Source organism: Canis aureus, chromosome 3 (assembly GCF_053574225.1).
Source record: "Canis aureus isolate CA01 chromosome 3, VMU_Caureus_v.1.0, whole genome shotgun sequence".
In the NCBI taxonomy this organism is placed as follows: domain Eukaryota; kingdom Metazoa; phylum Chordata; class Mammalia; order Carnivora; family Canidae; genus Canis; species Canis aureus.
The window spans coordinates 88,905,350-88,920,707 of NC_135613.1; positions in this window are offsets into that span (position 1 = coordinate 88,905,350).

The window sequence follows — 15,358 nt, forward strand, 5'->3', positions numbered from 1 at the left end:
GAGCTCCAGCCCTGGGCTTTCAAAACCATAAATACTACCTATGCATTAAGAATGTTGGGAGAATTCAACCTAAAAGAAATATGTGGCATCTGTTCTGCACCACTTTGCTGGGAGCTGTGGCATAATGACAGACAAAACAAACATCTATTTCAGTTCCATAAGAGGATGGAGACACGTAAAAGGCCATTCTAATATGGACATATATTACACCAAGAGAAAACAGCAAATAGGCAACTAAAAGAATAAAATAATTTCAAGCAACAACCATAAAGAGGAAAGAAAAACAGCTAGAAATATTCAAATGGACTGAATGTGGACTTTGAATGCTGAAAAGGAACCAAAACTGCAAAGTTATTCCTCTCAGAAAGGAAGAATTTCCGAGAGGAGGGATTAGTGAGTGACAAATCCCTGCAGTGAGAACGAGCAAGTTATATGTTCCAGAGAGAGATTAGCGCAGCTGGGACTTGGTGAGCAAGGAGACCAACAGTAGAGGAGGTGCAAAAAGCAAGCCAGGTGCTCTACCGTTTCAGCCCTGTGTGTAATGTGAAGAGTTTGGATCGTATTTTAAGTACACTGGGAAGCCGGGGATTTGGGGGTTTTATTTGTTGTTTTTGTTTTTTTGAAGGGGGGCAAATCATCTACTGTCTCCTCTCTCAGTTTACTCATATACAAAATGGTGATAGCAGTAGTACCTATCTCATTGGGATTTAATAAGAATGAAGTGAGCTAATCAATGTCAAGTGCTTAGGATATTATTTAAATAAAATGAGTATTAGGTTTTTTAAAATGTCATAATTGATTGGAAAGTAAAAGTAAAACCATCTTATTGTTATAGGACATGATTAAGAAAAAATAAAGGCTAAGATATCTTAAGATAATATAAAATTACCAAATAAATTTAAAGATATCACAGCATACCATACCAACTTATAAAAATTGCACTTTGTATACTTATAACAAACTAGTTTTTGTGAGCTTTTTAATTTTTAAATTATCTTTATTCAAGTACCATTAACACACAGTAAAGCTCAGTAATTTTGAATACACAATTTGATGAGTTTTAACAATTATAGTTATGTAATCACTACCACATTCATAATATAAAATATTTTCTTCACTCTAAAAATTTCCTCAGTAACCCTTTGCCTTCACTTCCCTTCCCTACAGTTTTAACTCCTGGCAAACATTGATCTGCTTTTCTATATAGTTTTTCTCTTTCCAGGAATCCAAAAATTATGAATCTAAAATATACCCTATCCTGTAACTAGATTTTCCCCTATACTACATGACCTTTAGAATGGTGAAAATTGCATCCATCCGTCTATTATTTATCATCTATCTATCTATCTATCTATCTATCTATCTATCTATTATCTATCTATCTATCTATCATCATCATCATCATCTATCATCTCTATATCTACCTATCATCTGTAGATATATGTGAAGATACTAAAGGTTAGTGAGGATATAAAACAATAGGAAATCACATTCATTGCTGTGAAACAAATATAGTTACTCTAAAAAGAGCTTAATGCTTTTAAAAATTTGATTTTAAATTATAATTGACATACAACATTATATTAGTTTCAGGTGTATAACATAGTGATATTTTGATAGGGTTTTCATTCAATCTGTAGAATGCTTTGGGTAGTATGGACATTTAAACATTATTAATTCTTCCATCCATGAGCATGTTATATCATCCCATTATTTGTGTCATCTTCAATTTTTTTCCTTAATGTCTTAAAATTTTGTTTTATCTTGTTTTTAAGTAGGCTCCACACCCAATGTGGGGTTTGAATTCATGACATGAAGGTCAAGAATAACATGCTCCCCTGACTGAACCAGCCAGGCACCCCTTATCAATGTCTTCTAGTTTTTATTTTATTTATTTATTTATTTATTTATTTATTTATTTATTTATTTATGATAGACATAGAGAGAGAGAGAGAGAGAGAGAGAGAGGCAGAGACACAGGAGGAGGGAGAAGCAGGCTCTATGCCGGGAGCCTGATGCAGGACTCGATCCCAGGACTCCAGGATCGGGTCCTGAGCCAAAGGCAGGCACTAAACCGCTGAGCCACCCAGGGATGCCCCGTCTTCTAGTTTTTAAAATACCCATCTTTCATTTCCTTGTTAAAAATTTATTCCTAGGCATTCTATTATTTTTTATGCAATTGTAAATGAGATTGTTTTCTTAATTTCTTTTTTTTTTTCTCTTTTCTTGATGAGTCTGGATAAACATTCATTGATTTTGTTTATTTTTTCTAAGTATCAGCTGTCGATTTCATTGGTCTTTTTTATTTCTTTTTCAGTTTTTATTTCATTAATTTCCATTCTGATCTTTTATTATTTCATTCCTTCTGATATTGGTATTTTTTATTTATTCTTTTTTCTTCTTAGTTTCTTTAAATATAAAATTAGATTGTTTATATTTAAGATTTTTCTTATTTCTTGAGGTAGGCCTGTACTGCTATCCACCCTGTGGATTTTGGAATGTTGTATTTCCTTTTTCATTTGTATCAAGATGCTTTTTAAAATTTTTTCTCTTGATTTCTTTACCGACTCATTGTTTGTTTAACAGCATGTTGTTTAGGGGCACCTGCATGACTCTGTTGGTTAAGCATCTGCCTTTGGCTCAGGTCATGATCTTGGGGTCCTAGGATTGAGCCCCATGACCAACTCCTTGTTCAGCAGGAACTCTGCTTCTCTTTCTGCTCCCCCTTCCCTCCTGCTCCTGCTCTTTCTATCAAATAGATAAAGTCTTTTTAAAAATAGCATGTTGTTTAGTGTCCATGTGTTTATGATTTTCCAATTTTCTTCTTATAACTGATTTCTAGTTTCATAATGTGTGGTCAGAAAAGATGACCGATATTAATTCATTCTTTTTAAATTTATTGAGACTTGTTTTTTGTCCTAATGTGACCTGTCCTGGAGAATGTTCCATGTGTACTTGAAAAGAACGTGTATTCTGTTTTTGGATGAAATATTCTTTATATATCTATTAAGTCCATCAGGTCTAATGTGTCATTCAATACTACCGTTTCTTTATTGACTTTCTTTCTGGAGGATCTATTCATTGATGCAAGTGGGCTAATAAGATCCACTCGAGTTTGACATTTTAAAATAAAATTGAACATATACTTAGATTGTGATACAGTAATCCTGTCACACTTATTTACCTACTAAAATTGAAACATATATCCACAAAAATGTTTACATCTAAATCTAAAAGAAGAAAAAGTAGCAAAGCTTTTCAGAACTGAGGTAATATATTCATGACTTTGAGGTATTCATAATAGTAAAAAACTGATCATCTGATCATTAGCCAATTGCCTATCAACTGGTTAATGGAAATACAATTTGTGATGTAGTCATACAATGGAATATCATTTAACAATTATGTATAGATCAAACTTATACAAAACCATAAAGTAAACATTCTACACAGTGGCAAAAAACTAAAAATTTACCAACCGATATTAGAAACCAGAAAAAAGGCCTGCTATCACAACTTCTATTTTACATTGTACCAGTCATCTTAACCACTTCTAAAAAGGCAAATAAAAAATTAAATGTATGGGAATTAGGAAAAAATGAAGTGCTAGCATTTATAGAAAATATAATTACTAATATAGAAAAACAAAAAGAATCTATGGAAAACTTCGAGGATAAATAAGTGAATTTAGCAAATATTTTGGATACAAAGATATATTAATGATCTGATGTAATATTTTTATTAGTGCCCAAAAAGTACTACTGCTTTTTTTTAAAAAAGATTGTATTTATTTATTCACGAGAGACACAGAGAGAGAGACAGAGACATAGAGAGAGAAGCAGGCTCCATGCAGGGAGACCAACATGAGACTCGATCCTGGGACCCCGGGGTCTCGCCAGGAGTTAAAGGCAGACGCTCAACCACTGAGCCACCCAGCTGCCCCAGCACTACTACTTCTATGTAAGAAAAAAGTACATATGATAAACTGGATTTCACTGAGATCAAGAATTGCTGCTGATCAAAGATAACTTTGAGTGAAAATGCAAAAGAAGAAAAAGATTTGCATACATAAACAGAGCAGAGGACTCACTGAGATGATATAAAGAACTTTTATGAATTAGAAATAAAAAGGCAATCAGTTCAATAGGAAAAAATCAGCTAAAGGCTAGAATGGAACTTCACAAAAGAATAAGCAAATGACTAATACGCCCATGATGCTCCACTTTCTTAGTCAGAGGACCATTATTACATTAAAACTACAATAAGGGGGTAGCCTGGGTGACTTCAGCTTGGGTTATGATCTCAGGGTTCTAAGACTGAGCCCTGTGACATGGAGTGGGGGTGGGGGTGGGAGGTCCCCACTCAGCAGGGGGTCTGCTTCTCTGTCTCCCTCTGCCTCTCCCCCTGCTCTCTGTCTCTCTCTCAAATAAATAAATAAAACTTTGAAAAAATTTTAAAAAATAAAAGTACAATCAGGTACTACTTACTATACATCAAAGAGGCCGAAATGAAACAATAGCTGAATTAGCAACAACAGTTACTACTACTATCTTTTTTAATGAGACAGCATAATTTAAACCTTCGTATACTCCTTATGAAGGGATACATTTGTAAAACCATTTTTTGCAATAGGTAACATTATCTATAATGTTGAAGATACTATCATGACCTGTAATTCCACCTATATTTATGTAAACAGAAATGCTTATATGTGTGTACCCAACGATTTATACAAGACTGTTCCAAGCAGCATTTTTAGTAATAGAATGTAAGAAAAAAAAAAAAGTCAGTGAAAAAGGAAAAAAAAAAATCTAAATATCCATCAGCAGAGCTGATAAATACTTTGTGACATGTTCATACAACAGAATACTATACATCGGTGAGAATGAATGAATTACAAATACATTAGCATGAAGTAATCTGTCAAAATTAATATGAGGGGGAAAAAAAGCCAGGCACAAAGTGGCACGCACTGTATTATGTAACATTCCGAGGCAGACTAATAGAAACAGGTAGACAGTCTGCTGTTTTTTAATTCAGGATGGTTGTTATCCTCAGTGGAGCCTTAACGGCTGAAAAGAGCACGAGGATGACGTTTAGGTTGCTGGTAATGTTGCTCCTCGATCTGTGGCGCTTACAGGGATGTGTGAATCAGATTAGATGTATACTTAAGATCTGTGCGCTTTTAATATGTTTTAAACAAAATAAAACAAAGCCATTTAGTCATGCAAACACAGGCAGGTCTGAGCCAAGAACCTCCGTCCCCCCAACAACCACCTTCAAAGGAAGATGATCTGATTTGACTCTGAACTTCGGCCACTGGCTTCTTGATTCCAGGCAGTATTCTTGGCCTCTCGGGTGGGAGAGGGAGCTAATGTTCTAATTATAATACAGAAAACACACCACCAACTGCCTCAGCCTTTGTTTATATCTTATTCCTTCCTCTGTGGAGCTAGAGGATCGACATTTACGTGGCCTTTAGCTCCCCCCCTCACCCCCCAACAACGCACACTTATTCCTTCCCCTTCATCTAATACAGTTGATTGATCAGCACTTTAAAGACATTCAATTTTCATCTGGCCCCCATCATTTCTGATGACAAGTCACTCATTTCTATTTCTCTGCATATGATATATCTTTTTCCCTTAGGATTTAAAAAATATATACTCCTTACTTTCAGTTTTTAACAGTTTGACTGTGTTATGCCAAGTTGTTGTGTTCTTTGAATATACCCCACTTATGGTTGCCTGAACTTTCTGCATCACTAAATCATGAGTCCCTGTGCAGGTGTCTGGCCCCAAACCATGTACAGCTCCCTCTTTTTAAGTGTCCTGCCTCACAATTTCCAGTCACTTCAGCTGCCTAGAATTCGTATTTCTGACTTCCACTGTCTTTCTCTTGAGGTATATCTCCTGTGCCAAGGCAGGAGGATGCCCCAGAGAGAAAGTCCGATCAGTTACTAGGGTTTCCTTCACGTGTCCCTCTTCTCTCAGGGATAACATTCCCAGCTGCCTCTTGTTCAATATCCCTCCTCTATCATGTCAAGCTTAGGAAGAGATGGTAAATCCCATGCCATTTATTCCATCATGGCCCAAATCAGAAGGTTTCATTCTTTGCTGTTGTTTTATTTCTGAAAAATAGAAATCTATGTTCTGTGATAGTCTGTCTCTATTCCCATTCCTCACTTTTGTGCGAACCTTTAATTTTCTTTGCCATCATTTCCCATGTTCTGTTCAATTTGATGTCTAGTTCCAGCTCAATTTGTTTTTTGCCTAGAATAGATACTCAGCTGTTTTGTTGTAAAAGTTCATAGGACTCAAACTGCTTCATACCCTTCAGACCTTTCCATAGACTCCTCAAAATAATCTACATTTTGGTGCAAAGTTCCAGCACCTCTCTGTTTCGATTACTTTTCTCAAATGACCAATGATGATTTCCAATAAATCTCTCTTGACTCTTTGAGGATTCTTTTTCTCTCAATTCTGTCAAAGACTTTTGATCCCCTCTGCTTCCTCTCATACAGATGTTGGTATGAAATCGAGTTTTAGTTGTCAGAAGTTGGTCTCTAACTGCTCATGTTTTGGGATCTTGGAAAGACACTGCCGTTTGACTTCCTGTAGATGTACATAGTTTTTGGTTTTCCTAATCAATTAAAAAAATAATTAGATTTAGTAATATTAAAAATTACAGTTGGAGAGGGGGCAGTTGAATATGGCAGCATAAGAACACCTCAAATTCACCTCTTCCCACAGACTCTTCGAATCTATAGAGACATATGGGATAATTCTTGCTGAGAAAGAGTTGAAAATTGGCTGAACAACTCCCTCCATAAGGAGGGGTAAAGAGACATGTATTGAGACATGTAGGAGAGCAGAAAATTGATCTTATCAAAAATACCACCCCTGGTATGATGATACACCATGTTGAGGGATCTTACAGATCAAGAGCTTCTCCTAAGGAATGAGGTGTTTGTGCACCCTATTGGGCACTATAAACCTTGGGACCTGCTCTAGATAGATGAGGCCCAAAAACATTTGGCCTAAAAAATGAGGCTTATGTCCAGAGGACACAGGGGCTGTAGGTATCTGAGATACTTCTTTTGAGAGGCTTGCACACAGACACACTCGTCTTGGGACCCAGCACAAAGGCAGCAGTTTAAGATGTGACTGGATTATATGTAAAGGAAATTTATTTGCTAATGCTAAAGCATCTGCCAGAGAGAGACAAAGACTAGTTGAGACATTCTTCAGGGACAGAGGTGCTAGTAAATACCATTTTTGTACTCTTCCTCTACCTTGCTAGTGCAGGTGAGCATGCACAGACCCACGTTCACTAAAGTTCTAAGTTTGCCCCCATCCCCAGTGGTCTTCCTTTATATCACTAAAGCCACAGTGTGTGCACTCCCAGTGATCTTTCCCAGTCTTGCTAAAGCTGCAGGCATGGCCTGCCCCCAGAACTCTCTCCCTACATCTCTAAAGCTACCGACATGCTCTTTCCTCAAACCACCTTGCTAAAGCCAGTGGGCAAATGCATTCCACACAAAGGATGCCTCTAGATCACCAGGCTCTAGTGTCTAGAAGGCCCTGCATACCTGAGCCCCAGCCCCATGGGCTGTAAAAATTTAAAAAGATAGTTAAGAGCAGGCTGCCAAACCCAGGGTACTACACCAAGAATAGATTGAAACATTATCCATCTGTCTGTGAAAAAGGCCCATTTACTTATCCTGGAGCTTTAACCTGAGCGACATTCTTTAGGTTTGCCACATATATAGAGGTTACAGGGGTGCCCTCAGGGAATAAAGGCAAATAGACACCATGTTTGTGCTCTCCCTTGAAGGGTACCTCCCCAAAAGGAGCTTATACTCTTGTCTGAAGGCCTGATTCTTTCACCTGTCACTCAGGGGACACATTCAAATCTCCTAGTCAGCAGGGTCTACAATTATGATTTCACAGGACTATATATATTTGCATACTTTAAAAACTGCTGCCTGAGGATCTGGTTTCCAGTTGGCCTGAAATTAAGTACTGACTTATTACTCCCTTTGGAACACTGATAGATCTTCCCACTCACTCAATAATTGGGACCTATCAAGAATAAATCAGGCTACTGAGACAATCACAAAGGTTTGAGAGACAGCCAAGAACTAGGACAAAGTTGATGATAGGCTCTCCTCCTACACAAGACCACTTCTTCAAGACAGGAAGAGATAGTTGTTTCACAAAATACATAAGAAACAAGCACAGAGAGTCAAGCAAAATGAGAAAAACAGGAATATGTTCCAACTGAAAGAACAAGACAAAATCTCAGTGAATGACCTTACTTAAATGGAGATAAGTAATCTAACTGATAAAGAGTTTAAAGTAATGGTCATAAAGATGTTCACCAAAAAGAATGAATGAGCAGTGAGAATTTCAACAGATAAAAATTTAGGAAAATATCAAAAAGAAGTAACAGAGCTAAAAAATACATAACTGAACTGAGAAATACACTAGAGTGGCTCAACAGCTGATGAACTGAAGTGAAAGAGGAGATCAGTGACCCGGAGACGGCTAGTGGAAGTCACTCAAACAGAGCAGCAAAAAGAAAAATAATAATAATTTAAAAAGTGAGGTAGAGGGATCCTTGGTGGTGCAGCGGTTTGGCGCCTGCCTTTGGCCCAGGGTGCGATCCTGGAGACCCAGGATTGAATCCCACGTTGGGCTCCCGGTGCATGGAGCCTGCTTCTCCCTCTGCCTATGTCTCTGCCTCTCTCTCTCTCTCTCTCTCTCTCTCTGTGTGACTATCATAAATAAGTAAAAAATAAAAAAAAAAGAAATAGCAAAGTGGGGCTTTTTTTAAAAAAAAAAGTGAAGTAGAAGTTTTTATAATCCTGAATTTTTAAAAGTTATTATCATCCTAAAATAGACTTTTATATAAATATATACAGGCTGTTATATATGAATATCATGGTAACCACCAAACAAAAATCTGTAGTACATATACAGAAGATAATGAGAAAGGATTCTGAACATAACACTAAAGAAAGTCATCAAACTACAAGGGAAGAGAGCAAGAGAAAAATATAGAAACAGAGAAGAACTATAAAAACAGCCAGAAAGCACTTAATAAAATGGCAATAAGTATATACATATAAAAATTACTTTAAATATAAATGGAGTAAATAATCCAACCAAAAGATATGGAGTAGCTGAAGAGATTTAAAAAACTACAAGATTCATCTATATGTTGCCTACAGGAAACTCACTTCAAATTTAAGAACACAGAGACTGAAAGGGAAGAGATAAAAAAGATATTCCGTGTAAATGGAAGCAAAAAGAAAGTTGATGCAGCTATACTTACACAAAATAGACTTTAAAAAGACAAAGAGGGGCCTCACATAATGATAAATGGGTCAATCCAACAAGAGGATATACTAAATATCTATGCACTCCAAATAGGAACACCTAAATACATAAAACAACTATTAATAAACCTAAAGGAAAAAATTGAAGATAATACAGTAATAGTAAGGGATCTTAATATACCATTAAATCAATAGATCATCCAGACAGATCAATAAGGAAACATCAGCCTCAAATGACCCATTAGATCAGATGGACTTAACAGATGCATACAGAATATTGTTTTCTAAAGCAGTAGACTACATTTTCTTTTCAAATTCACATGAAACATTCTGCATGATAGATCACATATCAAGTCACAAAACAAGTCACAATAAGTTTAAGAAGATCTAAATAATACCAAGAATCTTTTCTGACCATGATGGTATAAAACTAGAAATCAATTACAAGAAGAGAACTTGAAAAATCACAAATGTGTGGAAACCAAATAATATGCTACTGAACAATCAGTGGCCAATGAAAATAAATCAAAATGGATATCATAAATGCCTTGAGGCAAATGAAAATGGACATACAACAACCCCAAGTCCATGAGATGCACTGAAACTTCTTCTAAGAGAGAAGTCCATAGTGATACAGGCCTACCTCAAGAAATAAGAAAAATCTCAAATAAACAATTAAACTTTATAATAAATAAATTAGACAAAGAACAAAGCCCTGAATTAGTAGAAAAAAAAATAAGAAAGATCAGAGTAGAAATAAATGAAATTAAGACTAAAAAGACAATAGAAAAGATTAATGAAAACAAAAGCTATTTCTTTGAAAAATAAGCAAATTAGGCAAATCTTTAGCTACACTCACCAAGAAAAAAAGACAAAAGACTGAAATAAATAAAACCAGAAATGGAAGAGAAAACTTTAAAACTAATACACAAACACAGAGGATTGCAAAAGACTACTAAAAACAATGGTACCAACAAACTGGACAACCTAGAAGAAATGGATGAAGTCCTAATATGTATTCTTCTAAGACTGGAACATGAAGAAATAGAAAATCTTAGTAGATTGATTACTAATAAGAAGATTAAATAAGTAATCAAAAATCTCCCCCCAAATAAAAGTTTTAAGCCACAGATAGCCAAAAATAAAGTCTTAAACTACACAGCTTCAATGAGGATTTCACTAAACATTCAAAGATTTAATATCTTCCTAAAAGTCTTCCAAAAAATTGAAGAGAAGGTAATGCTTCTTAACTAACTTTGAGGCCAGCGTTACCCTGATACCAAATAAGGACACATGCGGACACACACACACACACACACACACACACACAAAGAAAAGAAAGAAAATTACTGGCTAATATCCCTGATGAGCAAAGATGAAAAAATCCTAAAAAAAAAAATAAGCAAACTGAATTCAACAATAAATTAAAAGCATCATACACTATGATTTATTCTAAGGATAAAAGAATGTTTCAAAATCCACAAATCAATCAGCATGATACAGCACATTAATAAAATGAAGGTGAAAAATCATTTGTCATCTCAAGAGATGCAGAAAAAGCATTTGACAAAACCCAATATCCATGTATTATTTTTTAAAAATCAACAAAATGAATATAGAGGGAATTTACCTCAACATAATAAATGTCGTATGTGACAAAACCATGGCTAACGTCATCCTAAATGGTGAAAAGCTTGAAGTTTTTCCTCCAAGATCAGGATCAGATCAAGGTTGTCCATTCTCACTATTCTTCAACATAGTAATGAAAGTCTTATAGAAATTAAGCAAGAAAAAGAAATAAAAAGCATCCAGATTGGAAAGGAAAATACAAAACTGTCACTATTTGCAGATGAAATGATACTTTAAAAAAAAAAGATTTATTTATTTTAGAAAGAGAGTTGGGAAAAGGGTAAAGGGAGAGAATCTCCAATCAGACTCCTTGCTAAGCACAGAGTCCATCTTGGGGCTCAATTTTATGACCCATGAGATCATGACCTGAGCTGCAACCAACAGTCTGATACATAACCGACTGAGCCACCCAGGTGCCTCAGATGAAATGATACTTTATATAGAAAACCCTAAAGACTCCACCAAAAAGCTAAACAATCCCCTAAACAAATTCAGTAAGGTTGCAGGATACAAAGCCAATATACGAAAATCTGTTTCTGTACATTAATAACAAAGTATCACAAAGACAAATTAAGAAAATAATCTCATTTATGGTCACATTGAAAAGAATAAAATATCTACAAGTAATTTTAATAAAGAAAATGAAAGAATTCCACTTTAAAAACTATCAGTTATTGATGAAAGAAACTGAAAAAAATATACAAAAAAAGTGAAAATATATTTCATATTCATGGATTAGAAGAATTAATATGGTTAAGCTATCTCTAATGCCCAAAGCGATCTACAGGTTCAATGTAATCCCTATCAAAATCCCAATGGCATTTTTTCACATAAATAGAACACATAATTCCAAAATATGTGTAGAGGCACAAAAACAAAACAAACCCCACCTCAAATAGCCAAAGCAATCCTTTTTAAAATCTTTTTTCAAATTTCAATTCAATTTACCAACATATAGCATACCACCCAGTGCTCATCCCATCAAGTGGCTTTCTTAATATCCGTCACCCAGTTACCCCAACCCTCCCACCTGCCCTTCTCCAACCCAGAGTCAGGGGTCTCTCATGATTTGTCTCCCTCTCTAATTTTTCCCTTGAGTTAAATAAATCAATCGGAGAAGGACAATCTCATATGGTTTCACTCATACATGGAATATAAGAAGTAGTGAAAGGGACTATAAGAGAAAGAAGGAGAACTGAATGGGGAAAAATTAGAGAGACAAAGAAATCTTGAGAAAGAAGAGATATCATGCTCACTGGTTTCTACACTACAAAACTATAGTAATCTAAACAGTATGGTGTTGGCATAAAAACAGACACATAGAATAATGCAACTGAATAGAGACCCCAGAAATAATCCCACATATATATGGCCAATTAATTTATGACGAAGTGGCCATGAACACGGAGTGAATATACAAGTATAGTATTTTCAACATATGCTCTTGGGGAAACCATACAGCCCCTTGCAATAGAATCAATCTAGACCACCATATTACATAATGCACAAAAATTATCTCAAAATGGATCAAATCCTTGGATGTAATGAGGCCATAAAACTCCTACAAGAAAACATATGTGACAAACTCCTTGATATAGGTCTTGGCACTGTTTGTTTGTTTTAATCTGACTTCAAAAGCTAAGGCAACAAAACCAAAAATAAACAAGGGGGACTACACCAAACTAAAAAGCTCTGCACAGCAAAGGAAACCATCAACAAAATGAAAGGGAAATTCACTAATGGGAGAAAATATTTGCAAATCGCATATCTGATAAGTAGTCAATACCCAAAATACATAAAAACTCAAATCAACTAACTCAACAGCATGAAAATTTTAAAAATGGGCAAAAAATTTAAATAGACATTTTTCCAAAGAAGGCATGCAGAGAGCCAACAGGACATGAAAAAAATTTAAATGTCACTATCAGGGAAAAGCATATTAAAACTACAGTGAGATATCGCCTCACTCCTGTTAGAATGGCCAGTATCAGAAACACAAGAAATAGCAAGTGTTGGAGAAGATGTGGAAAAAAGACACTGTTGGTGGGAGTGCAAATTGATGGATGAAGGGCTGAAGAAGTGTGTTATGAGTATACAGATACAGATACAGAATGCACAGACACAGTGAAATAGTTCTCACCCACGAGAAAAGGAAATTTTGTGATGACATAGATGGGCCTTCAGGATATTGTGTTAAGTGAAATAAGCCAGAGAAAGATAAATATTACGGAATTTTGCTCATAAGTAGAATCTGAAAAACAAATAAAACAAAAATCATACGAATTCAGAGAAGATTTTGGTGGTTGTCAGAGTGGAAGATGGTCAGGGGATGGGAAAAGGGATGAAAGAGGTCCATTGTGGGGCGTCTTGGGTCCTGGTCTTGGGTCCTGGGATCCAGCCCCACATGGGCTCCTGCTCAGCGGGGAGTCCGCCTCTTGCTCTCCTTCTGCCCCTCCCCCATTCATGCCTGTGCACACACGTGTGCTCGTTCTCAAATAAATAAACAAAATCTTTAAAAAGAGAGAGAAAGAGATCAACTGTATGGCAGCAGAGTGTAAGACTTACTGTAGTGATACAAATATCAAATTATCATGTTGTACACCCAAAACTAATATGATGTTATTTGCCAATTTTATCTTTAAAAAATGACACTGTTGAGATCAGCATCTTCCCAGAATTCCCCTCGGAAGATTTAATTTGCACTTCTTAAGTCTTATAATTTGACTGATAGTCACTGTGAGATCTTCGAGATGAATGGGAAAAAGATACTTTCAGTCTGTTGCTCTTTTTGCCCAGTGATGGGTCCAAAACATCTTTATCCCCACGAGAGATGTGAAAGTGGCAACTGACCTGATTATCTACTGACAGCCGCTCACCAAGCAGTGCCTTCTAAATAACAACATATTTTACTGAAAGAGCAAGTCCATTTGCCTATAAAATGTGGCGAGCTGTAAGCCAGAAGGAAGTTAGTATCAGAAAATCCCAGAGTACGTAATGGCCTTTTTTCTTTCCTGTGGATTCTCAGATAATAAAAAACTCAAATCAATGTAGGGAGCAACGTATAATCTCAGCTCCCAAGCACCTGGATGACACAACTGTGTCGTAGAAAGCATGAATTATGGAATAAGAACAAGACCAGTCAGAGTGGCAACAAATAAACCACCTGGAAGAGCCTTAAGTTTTAGAGATTCGTAATAAACCTTATCTAAAATTTTAATTTCTATCCTAATTAAACTACACAATTTTTGAGGGTTTGAAACTCATTTACCTCTAAACTTCTAAAAGACTTCTGGAGCTTATAGCAGGGCAACCATTTCTATTATGGAAGATAACCTGTCACTTTTTCAAAACTTCCTCCTATTCGCCTCACAGAGTAATAAAATAAGTCTTCTTTCCTTATACCTAGATTCTAGCTATCGAAAAACATTCAAAACACATTTCTCATGTGTCAAATACAGGACCCATCAGTCAGGGTCCACGCAGAAAAGAAGCAGGTTAGTTGAGGCGATATTAACAAAAAGATTCTTTTTTAATTTTTTTTAAAGAATTTACTTATTTATTAATGAGAGACAGAGAGAGAGGGAGGCAGAGAGAGAGACAGGGAGCCCAACATGGGGCCCCATCCCAGGACCCTGGCATCATGACCTGAGCCAAAGGCAGACGCTCAACAAACTGAGCCCCAGGAGCCCCAACAAAGAGATTCTTTTATAAAGTTGTGGATATAATTTATAGCTAATGAGAAGAGTAGGTGCCGTCTCCTGGGTCAAGGAGAGATGCAGTCTGTCCTGGGGGAGAAGGGACAAGGGGAGAAGGGACAAGGTTCTAATGTCCTTAGAACGGAGATGCACGTGGGGGTCCGCCAACCTCTTCCAGAGCCATGTGGGTCACACCTATTCCCAAAGTGACCCATTGCTCCATCAATATGGGTCAGATCCTGGTATGTGTGTCAAATAGGAGAATATGGGTATCGAATGCGGTGAGATACACTGAAGTTCTCCAGCACAGATAGGGGCCAGGGATATGGGAAGGAATAAAATGATCAAAATCCTGCCTCTCAAAGGACTTGTATAGCCGTGGCACTAGACAAATGAGCATGATATGCAAAGGCATGAATGTTACGGAGCCAAACTAACACCAAACAAAGGAAGGGGCAGAGAGCGACGAAGGGTGTCAGGCCTGGAGGCCTCGAAACGACGTCCTCAAGAGGAGCATCTGCATGAAGTAAAGATGTGAGCAGCAACAACACCTGGGATGGGACGGAGCACGCTTGACAAGCTCAAGGCCCGGAAGGTGAATGGTCGGTATCTCTAGTCTGCAGTAGAGCGACCGCGAGGTCTTCCAATCATCATCACCAGCCGCAAAGAGACTAGAGGAAATACACTACAT